This window comes from Mytilus galloprovincialis, chromosome 10 (assembly GCF_965363235.1).
Source record: "Mytilus galloprovincialis chromosome 10, xbMytGall1.hap1.1, whole genome shotgun sequence".
Taxonomy (NCBI): Eukaryota; Metazoa; Mollusca; class Bivalvia; order Mytilida; family Mytilidae; genus Mytilus; species Mytilus galloprovincialis.
Genome location: NC_134847.1, coordinates 78040195 through 78060497, shown reverse-complemented (window position 1 = coordinate 78060497; position 20303 = coordinate 78040195). Strand labels below are relative to the sequence as shown.

Below are 20303 nucleotides of genomic sequence, written 5' to 3'. Positions count from 1 at the left end.
TAGGCTCAAAGTAATAGTTTAGCGAGTGCACATACTATATTAGAGTATTGTTGTCTAATAAATGTTTTATATGCCTAACATAGTATAATTAATGATCTATTAAACGAGTTAAGTACATGTATATAGCTTTTTTTCTTTTTTTAATTCTTCTCTATTAGTTGGAGTGTTCTTTTTGAAAGTAAAATAATACCCTAACGATATCTACTTCAGCAAAACAATTGTTTTATATGTAGGTGAATTCTCGTTCGTTTTTTACCGTTATACTTTGAATATTAGTTATGGTAAATAGATATGGCGTTACGCTTGCGAGGTCACTTTAATTTGTAATCAGCAACAATGTAAGATAGTGACATTTAACATAATTACATTAATCAATTGATCGTACGTGTAGGCATAAAGATGATACCTTAAACATATATATACAATATATGGTCATTTTTGACTTTTTCTCATATATCAATATCATTAGTTGTTCATAAATAATATGTAATGGGATTACTTGTAGTTTCTCTAAAAAACGAAATAAAAGAAGATTACAATTGGCTGTTGGATATAAAACCACGTGTTCAAATTATAACAGTATAACGTATTTGCAACAACTAAAGTCTCACCAACACATGCGTTGTTTGTTGAAATATGATAAGGTACCCACAAACGAACCATGGTCTCGTTGTAACCATATAATAATCCAGAATAACAGCTGTTGTGTTCCGGTTTACCAGTGAAGGTTGAACCTACGATGAGAATGCACGTTAATAGACACAATAAAATAAAGGGAATCAAGTGTGGAAATCAATCTAAATTAACGAAAGTATCTCTCCCGACAAAACTTTGTGATTCAGATTTGCTTATGAAATTGCTCTTCCGGGTTTGATCAGCATTTCAGATTTTGTTTTCAGTTTTGTTTTTTGGTAACTTTGGTCGCGCATTACGAAAGAGGCAACTATTGTCCAAATGCGCATCTGACGGGAGCTGTAAAATAGACACAATTAATTATATCAAGCAACTGTTTAAGTGTCTAATATTACTTTTCGCATTGCATCTTCTGTATTTGGACACATTTATTGAAACACAAGACATCAATTTAAACAACATCAATGACCTAGCAAAAGTGTCAAATACAATCATAATTAGTTAATAATATCAACAATGTATGCATTATCTACAAATTAAGGTACCACAAAATGACCAGTCGTACTTAACATTCTGTGTACTGTAAATAAAATCAAAATGGACATTCAGAACAAGTAATCAATAAAAACTGGTACCGCCATTGTAATAAACGAGAAACGACGAAAAGAGAACAAGTCCACAAACCACATCATAAAAGTTACACATTGAGCAACACGATATGTTCTCCAAAATGGTACTTGAAGGTGCTCCACATGCTACCCAGGCAAGCATCAATAAATCGCATTCGAAACTCTCACACATTTATTTAAATCGTACATGATTGCAGTTATGACAATTGAAACATGTCTATGGTCATATGTGACACTGATATTCCATAATGGTCATTCAACTCGTAATGGCGTCCGTATAATTTTCGAAGCATTATAGTTCATTTGTGAATGGTATAAAGGTGACATAAAAATCAACATTTGTAAATGCTTATTAAAACCCAATGTGTCGTACACTTGCTATCACCGAGTTCAATATCATGACATGAAGTCTTGTTTCAATGGATTTTACATAGATAAATAAATTCGTTTAAAAAAAAAGCTATGAAGTTAAATTTGATGTATGCCTTTTTGTACTTCTTTGTTACATTTTTTGTATTAATAGTATTGAAGATGAATATAATAAAATGTTGACTGCTGTACCACTAGTTTTGACAATTTAACCTATACTGAATTTTAGTTTTTTCACGCACGTTGTCAATATAATGGAACTTGACGCAACTGTCCTACAAGATTGAAGTTTGCTAGCAACAAAACCAGGTTCAACCTACTAGCTTCTATATAAGAAAATGCATATTCATGGTCAGGAATATGACATTTGTTATCCATTCGTTTATTGTGTTTGAGCTTTTGATTTTGCTTATTTGATTAGGAACTTTCCATCGGAGTTTTGTATTATTGCGACATTAATTTTCAAAACATATTGAACAATAATGGAGAGGACGCACATCATCCAGTAGGGAAAACACCTTAATTGAATACATATGATGAATTCTGTTTTGAAACAACCAACAACTGATGAAGGAAACCACTGTTTCAAGAAGTTCTTCAAATTAATCATCTTCAATAGACCACTTTCGAGCTCTGTCCTTCACCATAAAGGATCCGTCCATTTTGGTCGCCATTATGATGTCCTTAATTACATAGAGGTGATCATTTGTATCCCTTAACTTTTGAAGTCCATCAAGTGTCTTTGTGATCATCATTGTGCTGAATGGACTAGAACTAATATGTTTCGTAAGTACTTAATCACAGTTCCCTAATGACAGCAATACTGATGATCAATTATTAGAATCTAATTTGCCGAATGATTCGTACAATTTCGCATAATATTTGTTTATCCACTCGCTCAAAATTGGATGGAAGTGACAATGACCCTAAACGCAAGAATGCTGTTCACGTAAACACAAGTTTTTCACGGAGTTGCAACGTACTCGAAAGTTATCTATTGGAGATTACTTTATGGCTTTCTGTGGATAATTGGTTTCAAGTTTAATTTGAACGATATAGAACAGATGTCACCTTGAACTTTGAATTATCAATCTAAAACGTGTACATTAATTCTGTTTATTTGTCATATATAGATAACTAATAGATAACACGAGAATATATATTTCATGTCATGAATAATTAGCAGATTAGTCTAAAACTCTAGGACATTCTTATAGAAAATTCCATCCACTTGCTTTGGATTGTTTTCATTGAAATATTAACAAAAGTAATGGACAGTCAAATTAAGTTGCCATAATATTTATGATAAGAAATACTAGAAATGAGCATTAAATCACTGAAGACAAGGTACATTATGCAAATGATACCTAATAAGTCATTCAAACAAATTTAAATAATCGCATTGTAATGTTATTTTACAAATATGATAACTTCAGAAATGACTTTAAAATTGAATCACGTTATAATTACAAAAATCTTATGGTCTATCGTACCTTGGCCATCAGACATAAAACCATCATCAAGCTCAATGCGTACTGTGACCATATTTGGATATAGTCCTAAATCATGTGTTAATTCCCGGAAAGTTGGTAACTGGTTGGCTACAATAAATGGTCGCTCTCTTGATTAGGAATCAAACAACATTATAAAGATGACTACACAGATCAACAAACTAATGAACAAGACAATGATAAATAGTTTCTGCTCTATTATTGCAGAGCATTTTTTGATAATGACATTTATATTTGGCCATGGAATTATTCACGTGATTATAAACGTGCTGACTTCTTGGCTGATAAAACATCAAGGGAAGTTCACCAGCAGTGGCATATACCTATTAGTTTATTCTAATGTTTGGTTGTACCTGTAAATTCCGATTACAGACCAGATGTATAACAATAATGTCTGTTTACGTTGATGTTGTTTTAAGATCCCATCTATTTATTCAAATACGATACATGAAAACTTTGTAAATCATTCAGCTACAGTCATCCTATTAGTCTAAGACTGTTTCATTTATTTGGTACAAACTTTGTTTTTGATAATTCATTGCGTTGTTTCTTATTCATTATGTATAACCGTTGATGTAAATGCCTTTTGGATTTGTGAGTCTTTGTTTACTCCTGGGTTTTAATTGTTATTGTCTTACGACCATCACACATTAATCTGTTTGCGTCATGATAAATTCAGAAATTTGATTTAGGCACACTGATTTATAAATGTGTTATTGTTTCGGTATTTAATTGGGTAAACTATTTGTAGACACATATGAAGATTCCAGGGATGCAATAATGTGCAATTATTAACCTTAAATAATAACAAAATAAAACGATGTACCATCCATTGTCGTCCTTGCTGAAAAGTCAGGCAGTTGAAAATCATTTGCTGTCCACAACCGAACTCGAACTTTTCCCGAAGTGAACCACATGATGGCACCCCCGTTATAATATAATGAGGAACCTAGAATGAATATGGCAATATCGTTTACACTGTAGTTCCTAAACATATACATACCTAAACCTGACCATTGTGAAAAATACAAAAAACAATTAAAAAAAAACATGATAGGCGAATAATTCTGAAAGCATAAAAAGAATAAACAAAATCATCAATAACACATGTAATGTACATCAACTCTCAATTCTTCTGACAAAACAAGTACGAAAATATTCAGAAGTCGGTTTCACAAAAAAAAATACGATTGATCGGAAGTATGCTAAATTGTTAGTCGTCAGTTTTTTTTTTATACCGACTCCTGAATCGAACAACATTACGGTTCACGAAACAACCTCACTACATACATGCATAAATGTGATGGTTCTTAAACTGCTTACGTTTGCGCAAACCTACTCCTTTGTCTATATAGATCATGTAATAAATTAATTTAATTTATCATAACATTCAGGTTACAGATAACAAAAGGATGATCATTATGTTGAACAAGGGAATAACAAATCCGTGTGTTCGCTATTGTAAGAAACTTACTAAGGTTGCTACACGCTACAGATGTTGGTTTGACTTTGCCGCCAAAAGAACAGCGGACTCTTAATCTTGTCATCATGATAAACAATAAGGTCAAATTGAAAGAGAGACCAGAACATTAGAAGACAAAACAATGGCTAAATAATTGAATAAAAACTGACTGATATTAAATTGGAAGATAATAGGATTGAAACTGCCAGTTTGAGGTTGAAATCCCATCTGCTTTGCATTACGCTACCCGTAGTCATAACCGTGTGGTACATCATGTTATGTGATTTTTATGTTGAGAGTATGTCTTATTATCAAAGTTTTATATTCAATCACTCCATATTTTTTTCAGGCAATGTATTTTTCATTTATTTCACAGGATTGTATACTGAAATACATTACATGAGTTTTATTTTCTCTTATTTTAGGGTCTAAGTCTATACATGTGTTAAAGGCAATCTTGGTAGCGTGATTTATTAACAACTTGTACAGACTCTTTTATTGGCACCAGTTTTGTGTTAAAAGCTGTATGTTGACGTCTAGCCTATCTTTTTATTACTTACAGGCTTACTTAATATATAGGTTCAAAAAGGACAACAAGTACGTTTAGTGTTGGATAGTTCACACAAATTATAATAAATCTACGCGTAAAGACCAACGCATTTAGACACATATAATAGAACTTGGAATGTTTATTAGTGAAGAACAGGTTTTGTGCTGTACTGCAGGGTTACATTACATTAATATGTGTTTTCTAAATTGAAAAATAGTTCACCTGTGTAAGCAATGCCTGCATATTTTGATGCTTCCGGTACTATTATTCTCACAATCTCTGTGTTATAGATATAAATGACTCCACCAAAATAAAAATTCTTGTCATCGTCCCTCTGTGCTGCTCCAGAACCAGTGAAGATATAATCGACTCCTTCTTTAGTTACCAAAATCTGGACATCAACTTTCAATGGATACGCTCCAAGATTATGATGTATATCTGTAGTAGGGTCGTCTACTGATAAAGACTTCCAGTCACTCACAAAAGATGGACCCTTTAATGCTTCGCTGATATTGTCTGTAAAAGAATGCGAAAGTACGGTTTTAGTCACGTTTTCAAATATATTTGCACGTGTGTGCTCATAAGTAGCATGCATGTTCAACTATACTGCATTTTTTTTAAATACAGTAGTTATAATTGAATTATACCGTGTACATGTAATATGGACAGAGCTTTTATAGGCTGTTCCTGTTGCTCAATCCTTTTCATATCGTAATGAATAGAATATGTTTAAAATTAAAACGTCCTTAAAATAGAAGAAACCTTTAGTTCATGTAATTTTTTTGACAATGATCTAAGTATTATATTTTACTCGAAGGAAGGTACACCAAAACATATATAATTACGATCACTTTGTTTACAAAATCAGGGACACTGAGATTCAACAAGAACAGTTAATTAGTTAATGCATACATGCTATTTAGTGAACAGAACAAAATTAATGAAAAAAATAATTGAACATTGAGTTGCTTGCATGATTTATATTACAAAAAGAATCAAATACTGAAGTTCCCAGGTTGTACAGCATGTTTCTTATGTGTACAGGTCATTAAGATAGTAATAGATACTACGGAAACTTAACAAAAAATCATTAACATATATCTTTAATAGATGTATATCTTCAACATATGAGCCATCTTCCTGTGATTTTGTTTTCTCTCAAAAGCGTGTAGAAATAAAAAGAATAACAATCCATAAACAATCCATTATAGCTTCAACTTCAACATATGTGCAATCGTCCGCTGAGAATTTGGGCATCTGCTTTAGCAATTGCAAGAGGAGCTGATTGCACAAATTCACTTTTCTCCAATAAGCAACATTCATCCGCCCGAATGTCAAATATGAGAGTGTTTGTGCAATACAATCGCTTTTAAAAAAGCTGCAGAATGAAATAGCCTTCAAATAGGGTTGAAATGAACATCAATAAATGTGTTTTGCATGCATTAAGTGGCAATTTTCTAGTGGACAGCTTGCATCTTATCATCCTTATCGGTCATATGTCCAGACATTCCATTTTCATTTCTGTGTGTATTACATTTTAGTGTTGTGTTTCCGTTGTATCGTTGTTCTCCTCTTATATTTGATGTGTTTCCCTCAGTTTTAGTTTGTAACCCGGATTTGTATTGTTTTTTTCTCAATCGATTTATGAATTTCGAACAGCTGTATACTACTGTTACATTAATTTACGGGAAAATAAGTTGAGATGCATAATTATGATTTGTATTTCACCTCATTAAAGATAACATAAATACCAATGGTTTCGAAAAAGTTAGCACTCACATGTATTGAAGTTATGTTTCAGACCAAATGTTGTGGACTTGTGTGACTTTATCGACCCCACAATTTGTAATATTTTGTTTCAAATGAATGCAGATTGTTACCATTGTATCATCAATAAGAGAATATGTTTTGGAAATCAAATCTATATAGAATCTGTTGTGTCATTACATATGCACATACATGACACAAACACAAACACTAAGCCTTATCATCTAGAAAGCAAAGAAAATAGGGTGGTCAAAAATTATGAGTGCCAATTTTATTCTTTTTTCTCCTAACTGTGAACTGCTCCCATGGGCCAGTACAAGTTACTACATTTTTGTACTAGTTATCGAAAATCTGAAACAAGGTTATCAACTTATTTTTATAGTTTGTTCTTATGTTGTTCTTAACCCCGCCATTTATATATGTGCCTATCCAAAGTCAGGAGCCTGTAATTCAGTGTTTGTCGTTTGTTTATGTGTTACCTATTTGTTTTTCGTTCATATTTTTTATACAAACAAGGCCGTTAGTTTTCTTGTTTGAATTGTTTTACATTGTCATATCGCGCCTTTAATAGATGACTATGCGGTATGGGCTTTGCTTATTATTGAAGGCCGTACGGTGACCTATAGTTTTTAATGTCTGTGTCATTTTGGGGTCTTGTAGATAGTTGTCTCATTGGCAATCATACCACATCTTCTTTTTTATATTTATGGTAATATTTCAATCGCTTTTTCTCATGTAATAAACAACTGTAAATTGTCATGATAACGGTTAAACAACAAAGGTAGAAAGGAGCTTTTAAAACTCAATGTGCCTTTCTAATAGGGTTCTTGTAGTGTTTTCCAATCAATCTATTTGCTATCATGTCGGCGTCAAGTAACATTTGCTCAGCTACTTTCAATTGTTCAAGTTTATCAGCATATATACACTGTTCCACCATTTGTGTAGATGATCACTTATTATACAGCATTCCGTAAAACATATGTTTATCAAAACGTTTTGTGTGTTTAACGCAATCAAAGCTATAGAACAAATTGCAAAAGACTAAGGAAAAGATCAAAATTTCTAACAATAAGTTAAACCCATATCGCAAACATGCTTGAATAAATATGTACTTATCCTAAATTGTTCAGTAAGTTAAAGGATATTGCTAATTCTTCTGGACATTTTCAACATGTTCTTGATAACAAAATTTTGTTTTAATACAAGTTTCAGTAACTTCTTTATTTGTGTATAAACATTGAAATATGTTCGTATTTAGCGGAAGATTAAAACAGAAGATGAAATAATGTGATCCTTAAAATTTACCATGTATCTACACAAACTATGGTAACATTTATAGTATCCCATTTATGAATTAGATAAGGTTTGATAACGTTATCTTGATTGTACTTGTTTGTTTTTAAAAATTGTTGATGTCTGATATAAATTAATTTACAAAGTCTATATAAAACTCAGATTACAGAAAAAGTTTTTCATGTTCTGGGGAGGGGCGAGGTCTTGGAAAGGAATTTGCTGGTCAGATCATAACTGAAAAACTACCTTGCTCAATACAGAATGAAAACGAATGCTTAACATCGAAATACGTTTTTTGTAAGAAAACTTTTTTTCTTTTTAAAATTTCTCTATGTCCATCAATTGCTTGTTACATCGTCTTCAACAAGTCCAAGCTCCTTATCAATCTAATAAATGTTTCTTATTGTTATCTACGACATGAACTTTTTCTAACTTCTTTGAATAATACATTATTTTGTAAATTCTCTAATTCTCTAACTCTCTTTCATCTTGTAACAGTATTACCACATTTGACTTTTCTACTCTTTACACAAGTATTCCACATTCCAAACTAAAAGACACATTGAAAGAGTTGGTATTGCTTCGTTTCATAAAAAAGAATGGCCAACGTAGATACAGGTATCTTGTCTTAGGGAGGGATAAATCCTACTTTGTAAAGGATCACTCTGATTCAAACAAAAAATTCTCTGAAACTGATATTATCAAGATGCTTGATTTCTTGATTGACAACATATTTGTTACGTTCGGAAGACGTGTTTTTCAAGAGACTGTCGGCATTCCAATGGGAAAAAAACTGTGCCCCTCTACTTGCCGACTTGTTTCTGTATTATTATGAGGCTGACTTTATGCAGAAACTTCTTAGGAAGAAAGATAAGAAGTTATTTACCTCTACTTTCCGCTATATAGATGATGTTCTTTCACTAAATAATTCAAAATGTGGTGACTATGTGGAACGCATCTATCCCATCGATCTAGAGATAAAGGATACTACAGATACAGTTAAGTCATATCTTGACTTACATCTGGAAATTGACAATGAGGGTCGGTTGAAAACAAAACTTTACGATAAAAGAGATGATTTCAGTTTCCAATTGTGAACTTTACATTTCTAAGTAGCAACATTCCGGCAGCACCTGCATACGGGGCATATATCTTCCAATTGATACGATATTCCCATGCTTGCATTTATTATCATGATTTTCTAGATAGAGGGTTGCTGCTCACAAGGAAGCTATTAAACACAGAGTTCCATATGGTGAAGTTGAAATCATCCCTTCGTAAATTTTACGAACGCCATCACGAGTTGGTTGACCGTTATGAAATAACCGTTTCACAAATGATATCGGATATGTTGCTTACGTCGTAACTACAATCCCCTTCCCTTTCATGAATGTTACCTGCCGAATTAGACTTTTTTCCGGATGTGTTATCACATAAGCAACACGACGGGTGTCACATGTGGAGCAGGATCTGTTTACCCTTCCAGAGCACCTGAGATCACCCCTAGTTTTTTGGTTGGGTTCGTGTTGTTTGTTCTTTAGTTTTCTATGTTGTGTCATGTGTGCTGTTGTTTGTTTGTCTTTTTCATTTTTAGTCATGGTGTTGTCAGTTTAATTTAGATTTATGAGTTTGACTGTCCCTTTGGTATCTTTCGTCCCTCTTTTATAATCAATCTATGAGTTTGACTGTCCCTCTGGTATCTTTTGTCCCTGTTTATCTCCGTCTTCTTACTTTATATAACTGAACAATCATTACAACAAGTAATGGTTGTTTTCCTTATCGAAGTAGGGTAAAGTATGTACGTCACGCATTATAAGTTTGTACAAAAACTATAAAAATGTGCTCCGTCCTTTTTGTTTCAAACTATAACCAAAAACTAACAAAAGCAATGATATAATCACAAAAAATACTAACATGCGTAAAAACAGGAGTTTATTTGAAACTTAAATATTAAATGTATATGAGGAAGGCCTAAATATTACTTTAAAATTGCAAAACCCATCTATAACTTACTGTAAAGTAGAATGTATAAAGTAACCATCTGTAAACCGGCATTCATTTTAGCCTGATTTGATACATTAAATATATTTCACTCGGCTCTCATCATATTAAACGTACGTATTGATATAATAGTCAATACTTTTTTTATTTATTTGTATTTCTTTATTTAGATAGAGATTTTACAATAGTTCTGATAAACTATCAATGGATTGCTTTTAAGCGACATTAGTTCTGACAATAAAAAGTGTAAACTTCTATCTGGTTTTACTTTGATATATGTTATAAACTGATGGGTTTAATTAAAGTTCTGTAATATGCCGTTTACATGTAATTATATAGAACAAACAATGGATACTTTGAAGCTGAAAAGAGATGTGAGGACTTTTGACATAATATATAGACCTATGAATTATGCCTGTGAGTTTTGTCAGATAGCTTGAGTAAAGGTTAGGTTATGATGCAAGTCCGCTCAGTTATTTAGCTGTTAATCTTAATTTTATTTCACTTCCCTGGGTTCTACTTCCTTTAGGTATAGATGTTTTTGCAACTGTTTCAGATTCTTTGCTATCATGATCATTGCGGACTTTAAGAAGAAAATTTTATCTAATTAACCGTTAAACATAATATATAAACAATTGTAAAATTGAGAGCTTTTTGAAATCTTTGAACACTCATTATACTGTTAGTTAATTTTAGTTTTATTTTACTTTCCTGGGTTCTACTTGCTTTAGGTACAGATATATTTGAAACTGTCTCAGATTCTTTGCTATCGTGATCATTGCGGACCTCAAGATCAAAATGTCATCTAATTAACCGTTAAACATAATATGTAAACAATTTTAAAATCGAGAGCTTTTAAAATATCTATGAACACTCATTATAATATTGGTAAATCAACTCTAATTTTTAACAGTTTATTGTTAAATAAAATACCGGACAGAATATATTTACAACCACAGTATGGTAAAAAGTAAGTAATTTTTTTCTAAATAATTGTCAATCATCAATATAGGATCATTATCAGACATTAGTGGTTTTGTTAATTATAGTATAATAAAAAGCTGTTCAGTAAAGTCGTAGAAACAAAAATATAAATGATACACAGCTACATTCAGAAACAGAAATTAAGAAATATGAAAAAAAAAACTTGTTCATAAAGGACATATAGTGTCGACAAAACATCAGCAGTTCACAAAACACTACAAAAAAAATAGGATGAATGTGGGAGAAAGTTATCTTTTCTCCTTCTCAGTTTCATAAACCTAATTTAATGCCGTAAAAAATTGAAAAGAACATTCTTTGAAATACTTAGAATTCATTGACGTTGTATATAGTATCTAAAGCGTATGCTACTCTTTCTTATACAACCAAAATAATCACTTACAAATGTTAAATGTTTAACAACATTAAGTGGACATAATGACAAATATCAAGTTTCCTTTCGTTAAACATGTGGTCTGACAATTAACTTTTCCCCCCTTCTTAGGACTGTTCTATATTGAAGAAGGCAAACCTTTTATTTATCTAGGTTGCTTGTCATTGTTACTCTCCATGTATGTAAATTTAATTTTTATAAACCTTAAACTGTAGAAATTATTACATTCACAATTGACAATAGCTGTATTTATATTCTTGAATTAGAAAATTACAAATAAATAAACAGATATCTTGCTTTTTTCTGTTTGTAGGTGGTCCGTAACCGTATCAGATATACTAATGATACCAACAAATTTTTGCCGAGGTTCGTTGACACAGTGAAAATAAGAACGTATATGCTAAAGCAAGACGAATTTGTCACTCCAACAAGACTATAACAGATAGATAGAAACGTAAAAGACAAAACTGATCAACAAGAAAAAAGTTTAAGATTCTAAATTAAACACTGGTATCTTTAAAGGTCAAACTCGAATGTAATCCAAAATAATTTTATATTTAACAGTTGAAATTATACTTTTATATTTCCTCTCATCAATTTGCTAACATTATATCCTCCTTTACATCGACGAGAAGCAAAACAGATGAATTTATTGTAAACAATCATAGTTGATGAGTTTTTTGTCAAGATTTTGAACTCGTATATGACAGATATAAAGCGATCATGTATGTGGTTAATTATCACATTCGTGTTTATCTTAGATACTCCTTGACTTTGTAAATGCCCGACAATCGCACTACTGGCAGGTTAGAATATATCAAATTACGATATTTGGCAAAGGACTTTCCTCTTGATTTAAAGATACTACCTACTACGAGGGTGTTTGATTACAATGACTTCTCAAGAGGAACTCGCAAGTTCCATGGGGATTTACAGATTTATTTCTGAATATCTATTGCATTGAACAAAACTTTGCTAAACAATTTTGGCTGATAACATATGCAAATAACATGTGATATATAAAGTAAATTGACTTGTACTCCAATGATTGAACTTTCATGTGTTACTATGAGAAAACACGAAACAATATAAAATGAGTAAACAAGTGATAAGAAAAAAAAATTAGAAAGACACGTATGTGTATAAAAAAATGCCAATTTTTCTGAACATATCTGATTTTAAAGACTTAAAAGCATACGCAAGTGCTTAAATGGATATGAATGATTATTACAAGTGAGAACATTTGGTTTGTAAAATTCAATTACAGTATAACTGTTGCTAATTTAAAATCAATTATTGCATATAACTAAACTCGACCTTGCGAGTTCCTATTTAGTAATTTCTTACTGTTCTTTATAAATTCATTTCACTTTGAAGCTATAAACAACCCAAGACGTTTCGTCATTGTTCATTTTACCACTTATTCGAACATCACCAAAAGGAGGCGTTTTAATCGTTGTATCCCATGTATTAGAAGTCTTTTTTGTAATATGTTCCCTTGCTATAGCTGCTTCTGACATAACGGATGAACTAAAACGGAAACGCACTTCCTTGTTAGCCGGAAGATCACGCATAGTTGGTTCTACGAGACAACTTTTGAATTTTAATGTCTCTGGGTATGTTTGTGGAAAAGGACTCGTTATATCTGGTTCTCTCAAGTTTTGAACGAGGATATTAACGGCTGGCGTATAACTGTTTTCTGAGTTAAATTGATTTAAAACGGTTAATCGATAATATCCTTTCTTGGGTAATCTAGCTCGCAGTTTTAAATTCTTGTCCATTTCCAAAAGCGTATACTGAACAAGTTTGACGTCATCACTGTTCTTTAATGTTGCCATGACCTTTGTACCATCTTTGATTTTGATTGGTATACATACTTCTCCATTTTTTGAGGTTATCGAAGTTGGAATTTTCCCTACATTTAGGAAACCCCTTTCCTTCCAGTTTTCAACGGGTCCATAGAAACTATCAAATTTTGGAAAGGGACTGATGGCACTATCTACAGTATGACATTTTATCACGTAAGTTATCAGACATTCTAAAGTGTTAGAATCAGCACCTACTGCACCATATATTTCTAACGTATACTCCCCATTTGAAGGTGGTGTCACAGTAACAGAAAATGTTTTGTTTTGCAATCTTATTCCTACATATTGTTCTTTGTTGCATCCTTTCGAATCAAACAACTTAACGTTAACGTCGTCCAAATTTGTAGATTTTGTATGAAATTTTATATCAATGGTTTTGTTCATTTCTAACACATTCATTTTATGAGACGTAAATCTTATGTCCCACTCTCGGGCGTGTCGGGAGGGTTTGATCCTCTTATTAAATGTTTCTAACGTTAAAGGTCTTTTCAAAAGCTGCCATTTTGCGCTCTCTACATCGTCGTTATCAAAACATGGATAATGGTCAGCAATGAAGTGTTTGGGATCTGTGAGGAAGTAAAACTCTGTGAAATTCTTTTTGAAATGTTTGTTGTCACCGACGGTTCCAGCTCCCCATGTTGTCTCGATAAAACGCCATTCTCCACAGACATAGACAGCATTCCAAGCATGGTTAGACGGTGTGTCTTTAGAAAAGTTAAAACCTGGTTTGTAACTGTATCCTTTAGAATGGCCACTGATTTTCATTACCGGTATTCCAGCATGACTGATAAATATAAATAAAGACACTATTCAATCATAACAACTTTCAGGTTTTGATCCAAAATGTGATTCAGTTAAATTGCACAAAATATCAATGAATTCGATGAAAAATACAATCAATGAAATAAAAGCCTTATAGTATTTCAATTGTGAGATAGAAAACATGACATTGTTCATTACATTTCTGGTACAGTTCTTGTTAGATTAAAAATGAAACTTATCATTGCTGCTATCAAAAATGAATTTTTCAAACTTATAGACCTGTCTTTTCATTGGTTTCATGACATATAATTATTGTTGACAAGATTATACAGATATTGATTGTCTAAACGGAGTAGTTTTGTAAGAAGACAAATCTAAAATTCCTGTATAATACAGCGTAAATAATGAATATATTTTGTTACATAATTGTTTTCTTTTATAGTAATTTGAATTATAACATAGTGTTGACTGCTGTATCAATATTTTTGACATTTTTACTTATTATGACTCCGTTTGTTTTGTTCACAAATCGTTGTCAGTATAATGAAATTTGATACGACTATCATATAGATGAGAGGTTTAGCTAGCTTTAAATCCAGGTTAAATCAACCATTTTCTACATAAGAATATTACGTTTGGTATCCAATCGTTTGATGCGGTTTAGCTTTTGATTTTGCAATTTGATTAGGGACTTTCCTTTTTTGATTTTCCCTCGGAGTTCAGTATTTTTTTAGATTTAACCTTTTTGTGTGTTTTCATTTTCATGTTAATGGAAATAACACATATCTACAAATGTATACTTACTCGCATAGCAACTGGAATATAGAAGCATAACCATCACAAACACTACTTTTACAGGACAACAATGACGTAGGATCATTGGAGACATTTCGCTTCCTTCCAAAATAGGAATCTGTATCATAACTGAAGAAGACAATATACATGTACTAGTAATCTAAATACAATTTTATATATCAATACAAAATTAAGAATGCGTCGGTTGATCGTTTGATTTTGTCAGGTCTTTTTTTGTTTACAAAATGTTCACTTCAATTGTTTCGATTTTGTAATTATTGTCTTATGAGTAAATAATGCTCATCTGTTCAGTTATATAAACTATTCCATCGACAAAAAAACAAATATGGTCTACGTTATTGTGTAACTATTTTTTTTAGTTTAACAATGAATTATGTTAACGTACTCAGATTTTTTTGTATGCAGAACATTATGTAAGATATAAAAATAACTCTTCAATTTACTTTTCCAAAAATCTTTATCGATATTTAATATTTATTTACCTGATATTTTCGGTAACCCATTTATAGAATGCTCTCACTTTTTCAATATCGTTTGTTGCTGGTTTAATTAAGTATTCTGTAAGTTTTTCAATGGATCGTTCTGCATATCTTGGAGTCTAATTTATAAAATAGATAAAACAAAAGTACGCTATTAATCAATTGTTAGAGGTTCCTTGACATTGACATTATAATTACTCGCTTGTTCTTCGTAGTGCACTGTAAAACTTTGCAAACATAATAAAGAAGTATAGATTAATATTATTCAATATGTATAAATATAAGTTTGACACATAAAACTGTTAAAAACTCATATGAACGACAATGAAAATCTTCTTAGGACAAAGTCATCTAGCCGTAAGGATCCACATAGGACATATACCTTCAAAGTTCCTCATGGGATATTTAGGCGAACGGATCTAGCCTTAATGATCCCCATAGGACATCAAGCATTATCGTTGGCACTAACACTACATATTCTTATCTATATATATCTATATAGTTTGCAAATTTAAAAATTGTAATATATATATATAATATCACCCAAAGTTCATCTAGCCTTTTAAAGACCCTTGTAGGTCCAGTGATTCTCTTCAGGGCTTGTGTTTTCAACACTGGTAGAGCTATATCATAACTATTATTTAAATGTTGAGAGAAAAATTGGGTTTTTTTCAAAATTATCTTTTGAATGTCTTATGACACATAATAGGTGTTAGATGAATTTATGACAGTGTCCAAAGTTAAGATATGTCCTTACTTTTATCGTTATAGATCTGTAACTTAATTTTGGATCCTTTTTAATTCTTTTTTATTGATAATTACATATTAATCATAATGAAAAAAAATATTCGTCAATGATTAGAATGGCGATAATTATAATGTTTAATATTTATAGTTATATCGATCATTAGCTTTGTTTTGCTTTACATTCTATCATTTATCATTAGGTGGTCTTATCTTCCGATATCTTCGAAAACCTGATAGAACGGAGACTTTAAGAGCAAAAAAACAAATCAGTAGAAAATTCAAACAAAACTGAATTCATGTAAATGTGGCTTTTAATAGGATTAGATATAAAACAAAAGTTTAGGGTTGATCATAAAAAGTCATTAGTAGTTTGGTAAAAAAAATTAATCTAAAATTCCGGGTATCTATTGTTGAGTCAATCTTGCTTGAAATTCAAAATATAAAATAGATACGATGAAAAATATTCTATTACAATACTTTGGTAATTTTCGTCGTCGTACTTTATTTGGAAAGTTTTCAATTACTTACAGTATATATTACGTATAAAACGTACGCACAATGTCATGTATTGTATGTATTTAATTTTAAATTTATGATTCATAATTTATAATGTGTGTGTATTATTGATTGATTTTAATACTAGTATATCACATTTCAATGAACATTATGAATACAATTATTTAAATTTGTGTATTGTAGCATATTCTATTTTAGTGAAGTCTTCTAGTTTAAAAGCTTTTCATTTTCCCATAAAATATTTATTACAATCAGGTCTATCCGACATTCTGCAGAATTCATTGTCAAATTGAGAATGTTAAAATATACCAGTACTTAAGATTGTGATGAGTTCATTTGTAGATAATAAAAGGAAATTTGTAATTTGGATATGTACGTGGTCATGTTAAAGTAAATAAACAAATACACTTACACAAAATGTATGTTTTTTTTATATATATTCACTTCCTCGTCCGTGATCGAGAAATAATAAACGACAGATTTTGTCAATGAAAAAAAAAGTAATGAAAACTATTTCCATTGTTGTTGATAGTAAAACAATGTTTGAAATACAAATTTCCACACATAGTAACACCTATAAAAACTTTTAACTAAATCTTAAGAAAAGAAATATGTTTTCTGTGATAGTATGCCCGCTTATGGTGAACCTCTCAATTCTGCAACCTTAAAAGACAAAAACAATGTCAGTGTAATAATTGAATATAATCATTCAGTAATGTTGTTAACTCAAGAAAGACATACCTTCATCACATGGTCGTCAATATGCTTCAGTTTTGACACATCAGGTAGAATATCTTTCTTACATCGTTTTGGTGGTTTAGGATCTGGAAATTTCTTTCTATTGTTGTTGTCTTTTACTTTGTTTAAGTCGTCTAATGTTTGGACTTTTGGTTTTGTTTCGGTGTCGACGTTTTCATTTCTCGATGCAACACGACCCATGTTGTCCTCAAATTGAATTTCTGGTACAATATTTTATCTACAGAGAATTTAAGTTATTGTGGTCAAGTCCTGCATGCTGTAATTAGTTCATATTAAAGAGAGCATGTAGATGGACAATGTTATTCAAACAAACACTTTGATCAGTAAACATTTAATATTTGAACTTTGTGTATTATGAAGAATATTTAGAAAAGTATCAGCCATTAGGTTGATCTCTTTATCAAACTGAAATTTGGATTAAAAAAGGGTTTAACTATCAATATGATTAGAATGCTTCTTTATAGAATGATCATGTTTGTATACCATGTATAAAAATATACGAAATTGTTTTGAACATATATAAGTGATTTTACCTTTAAATATATACTGGTAGGCTAGTTAAACGACCTGGTTTATTTTTTATTTGATAACTAGACGTTACCTTGTACTATGTGTAGTAGATTACGTAACTACTGTTTGTGATCACATGTTTTACTGTACTTAATTTATAATCTTTGATGTGAATAAATTTGCACGGATGTTTATGTTTTGAACTTGACAATGCAGGCTCGAAGTTATTTAAAATACCAACTATCCTGATATCTGACTTCTTCTTAAATTATGATATTATAAAAGAAGCGAAGTAAATCCAAGGATCTTTCAAAACTTAAATATGGAAGAAACACTAACATTCCCATGACAAAACAAAAACAAATAGACAAACAAATTCACAAAATACATAGAAAAAAACGAAAGACTTGAGCAACACAAACCCTACCAAAAACTGTGGAAGACATTGGGTTTGTCGGAGAGCTAAGCGTATTATGTTCCTTTGAACTTTATATTTCAATTTTGAATTATTCTTTATACATCACATTTTGTGCAGTTTTTAAATCAATATCCAGGAAGTTTTTGTTCAAACAAAAAGTAAAAGAATAGTTCCCATACTTAACAACAGTAATCAAACAAATGCGATTAGTTATCAATGAAATTAAAGATTCGAAATACCTTGTTTAATGACCAATGGTGTATGTTCCTTCCAAAATAAGTTAATTATTACAATTATCCAGAAACGAAAGTTACCGTTAATTTATCAGTTTGAATAACAGGTAAGTGGGAAATACATAATCTTTAAATAGTAAATATGTGATAAGATATGTATTTAAATGGTATATACATATATAAATATAAAGTACATTAAATTTGCTAATTATAAAGTTAACCGCTTATATCTGGGACTTTTTTGTTACAATTGAAATTAACCTGAACGACATGACAGTATGGGTATGCACACAAGATGCCTTCTTCAAGTTAAGAGAATCTATTATTTATTTTTGCGAACACACTGCATTACCAGTAAGAATTAAGAACATGTTTAATTTATTCTGCTTTATGTACAATACTTAACTGTTTTATAATCATGCTTACCAAATTACTCGGCCAAATCAACGTTCGGAAAAGTTTCAATGTGTTCTCAAATGATGATCTTTGGTATTTATGAAATAGGTATATAAAAACTAGTCAAATAAAGGTATCAGGATTTCATTTAAAAGAAGTTCAATGTTACATATATTTATCATGAGGATGGACTGACTACGGAAACTAATCACTCCTTATCTAACGACTTATTTCTCACTTCCGTGCATTTTTTCCGTCGTAGTTTTCTTAACAACAATACATGGTAACTTCTCTTTAATCAATTAAAAGCTACAAGCTTTATCAAATAAAACATTCTTAGTTTATAATTACCTATGCAGAGTGTTTCATTTTTCAAACTTGTGATACATGTATAATGTACAGCCTGTTATGCAGAATCATCTGATACGTGTTTACCTTTAAATGTACAGGAAACGTTGTTGCATTTTCCTAAACAACTTAAGTTCAACCTAAAAATGTGACTTTTTTTAGGTTCTGTAACATAAGTATGGCGTCCAAAGATACATTTTCATCATATATATTTGAATACTGGCACCAGACTGCGTAAACATAGTTATGCCATGTCATGCATAAACATCTTGTATACACTATTTATAATATTTTATGTGAACTTCTACGTAGGTATTTGTTTGCACTTGGCAGTGCATACTCTGAATAATTTATGTACTACTCTCTCCTGGTGATGAAAATGTTCTGATCCTCCACACATTTTACTGATATTATGAACAAAAACGGCGGATAATATAAAGAGGACATTCATAACTGCACAAGGATAATAGTTACGATGAAAGTTCTCAAGAACTCATACAAAGACGAAAAACTAGCGGCGCCATATGGCAAATAAAAATAGACAAATAAAACATGTCCATAAAACAAAAAACAAAAAACTACAGAAGGTGTATTACGAACCCCACCAATTACATAGGATGATCTCAGGTGCTTTGTCTTTTAGTCTACCATAATCGAAGAAACTTGTTTTCAGATACTCAAGGTTTACCTATATGTGCAGATTTTATATTCAATATCAGGTATTAATCAAAATGCAGGAGTTCCCTGTTAGAACATAAACTACACGCACTGCCTTATACTTTCAATTGTATATAAAACATATGCATTTAGTTATCAATGTAATTAATGGTTCAAAATACCTTGTTTAATAATGAAAATATG

The 20303-nt window shown here is 31.1% G+C and overlaps 2 long non-coding RNA genes across 6 annotated transcripts; both read right to left on the bottom strand.

Annotated features, from left to right (window-relative positions):
- Positions 1-610: 610 nt before the first annotated feature.
- LOC143049357 (uncharacterized) lies at positions 611-4082 on the bottom strand. Its single transcript, XR_012970193.1, has 3 exons — positions 3969-4082; positions 3125-3232; positions 611-734 (listed from the first exon to the last, which is right to left on the bottom strand). It is a non-coding gene; the product is annotated as an uncharacterized LOC143049357 (long non-coding RNA).
- A 7033-nt stretch (positions 4083-11115) lies between these two features.
- Positions 11116-20303, bottom strand: LOC143048453 (uncharacterized). 5 transcript variants are annotated; one of them, XR_012969845.1, is made up of 5 exons: positions 20282-20303; positions 17520-17754; positions 15519-15634; positions 15025-15144; positions 11116-14242 (listed from the first exon to the last, which is right to left on the bottom strand). It is a non-coding gene; the product is annotated as an uncharacterized LOC143048453 (long non-coding RNA). The 5 variants fall into 5 exon arrangements; XR_012969843.1 differs by lacking the exon at positions 20282-20303 and adding an exon at positions 19125-19236; XR_012969841.1 differs by lacking the exon at positions 20282-20303 and adding an exon at positions 18705-18830.